Consider the following 2,586-nt stretch of genomic DNA (forward strand, 5'->3'; position numbering starts at 1 on the left):
GATGAGATAAGGTGAAGATGATATGAGATGAGATGAGATGAGATGAGATAAATGCTGACAACGATGACATTAAGACATTGATTGAGATGAAGGGTGAGATGAGATGGTGTTAAAGTGGTGTGAGATTAGATGGAGTTTAAATGAGTTGAGTTTGAGATTAAAATGAGATGAGCTTGAAAAAGATGTGAGACTGAGGATGAGATGAGGTGGAATGAGATGAGATTAGATTAGATAGAAACAGAGATTAGTTTAGATGGAGAGTTGGATGATATAACAATTGAGATAAGACTGAAGATGGGTTGAGACTGAGGATGAGATCAGATTGAGATTTAGATTGAGATAAGATTAAGGATGAGACAAGGTGGAGTTTAGCTGAGATGAGGTGATTTTTTTTTTTAAATGGCATCGAGATGAGACTGAGAATAAGGTAAAATGGAGTTTAAATTATTTGAGATTAGCTGAGATGAGATGAGATGAGATGAGATGATGAGATGAGATGAGATGAGATGAGATGAGATGAGATGATGAGATGAGGAGATGATGAGATGATGAGATGATGAGATGAGATGAGATGATGAGATGAGATGATGAGATGATGAGATGATGAGATGAGATGAGATGATGAGATGAGATGATGAGATGATGAGATGATGAGATGAGATGAGATGATGAGATGAGATGATGAGATGATGAGATGATGAGATGAGATGAGATGATGAGATGAGATGATGAGATGATGAGATGATGAGATGAGATGAGATGAAATGAGATTAGTTGAGATGAGATGAGATGAGATGAGATTGAGATGAAATTAAATTAAATGAAATGAGATGAGCTATATGAACCATCATCGCTGTATTTATCTGACACTTATCCACATGCTTCTCAATAGGTTTAAGTGTAGTATAAGTCACTTTGGACACTTTGGAATCTGCTCAATGACAAATTACAATCCAACACACATCAATAATGACAGGGATTGTGTGGGTGGTGTGGGTGTTGGGTGTAGAGAGGGCCGGCTTGTTCTTTAGAAAATGAAGAGGCCTCTACTGAGTCGCAGTAGATAGAGGCAGGTCAGTGGCTGTGAGCAGAGACAGGTACACTCTCATTATAACCCCTAATGATCAGCCTACATTGACTGCTCCATCAGAAAGTGAGTGATGAAGATAAGGGGAGAAGGATGGACTGATAGAGTAGAGACGACAGTGATGAGGACCATCGACCAGGCTTATTTTTAAAAAGAGAGGAAGGATCTGGGCAACTCAAGTGATTGGCCAATAAGAGGTTGTAATGAGGCAGTGATAGGAATCTGAAACTAATAACCCTTGATTACATAAAAACAACCATGGAGAGGAAATGTGTGTAGGAGTGGGTGAGGGAAAGAAACTTCTAGAAAGTTCTGCTTACCTGGTTGTCATTCACTTTTATGTCTCATGTCAGGATTGAAAACCACTGAAAGACTTTTCATCTGCATTTTTAGTAATGGAGTGAAATTGGCCCAGCTGTGAAGTGCGACTCCAAAATTCAGCGGTTATTATGTGTGAGTAGGTGCATGTTTGGCAGTCATCCGCTTTCGTAGCACAGCATGAGAGCTTCACTTTGTCTTAATCCACTTTGTGGTGACCTCACTGTGGCATGAAAAGCTGTTGTTTGCCACAGAGGAAAGTAATCCAAACTATTAAAATCTAGCAGACTACCTTTAGGCTTACTGAAAAAAAAAAACGATTAAAAGAACAAAATGAAAGAAGTACAAGAAAAGGTACAACATGGAAGGAAACACAGATAATCTCTCAGCAAAGTCACCAAATCTAAGTAACAGATGTCTGCAACTGTTCACATTAGACCAATGTTTTCTAGAATATAAAATGTAGGAGGTTAAACATTACAGCGAGAGTTTGCATAACTCATTCTGTGTGAAAATGAAATGCTATCCAAAACTTGCAATTGCTGTTGCCAGAAATAATTTTACCCTGCAAGCACCAGTGTGGAAACCAGGAACATGGAAGTGTGAAAAGACTAATTGGACTTGTTTCACGTCAATTGTGATAAGACTTTCCAGTGTTATGGATGTTGCCTTATTAGTCATCGTGATATTCACGGCTATATGGTGAGAACAGAAAAGGAATTAACAATGGTTATTCTTTTGAACTGGACAGTTATAGAGCACTTTTTAAAATACAGATTGTTTTAAAGCAGCTTCACAGTAATAAACAGGACAAAAACAGAATCAATGATGCAACTTTCATCAAGAGACAAATTAAAATTCTGCTGTAAAGCAGCTCTGAAAAGACAATAGTGTCTTATTCAGCTTTAGTGCTGGTTCAGTTCAGTTCAATAACTGTGTAAAGTTAATGAATTATGAAACAAGTTGAATTCATCTAGAATCAGCTCTGTAGAAGACAGTAGTGTTGTTATTCAGCTTGAGTCATTTCACTGTAATTCATTTCAGTTCAATAACAGTGTTAATGTTGCAAAATTCGATTCAGTTATAAAGCAGCTCAACAGAAGACAATAGTCAAGTCAAGTCAAGTCACCTTTATTTATATAGCGCTTTTAACAATACAGATTGTGTCAAAGCAACTGAAC

Source organism: Sinocyclocheilus anshuiensis, unplaced genomic scaffold, assembly GCF_001515605.1.
Source record: "Sinocyclocheilus anshuiensis isolate Anshui unplaced genomic scaffold, SAMN03320099.WGS_v1.1 scaffold1003, whole genome shotgun sequence".
In the NCBI taxonomy this organism is placed as follows: Eukaryota; Metazoa; Chordata; class Actinopteri; order Cypriniformes; family Cyprinidae; genus Sinocyclocheilus; species Sinocyclocheilus anshuiensis.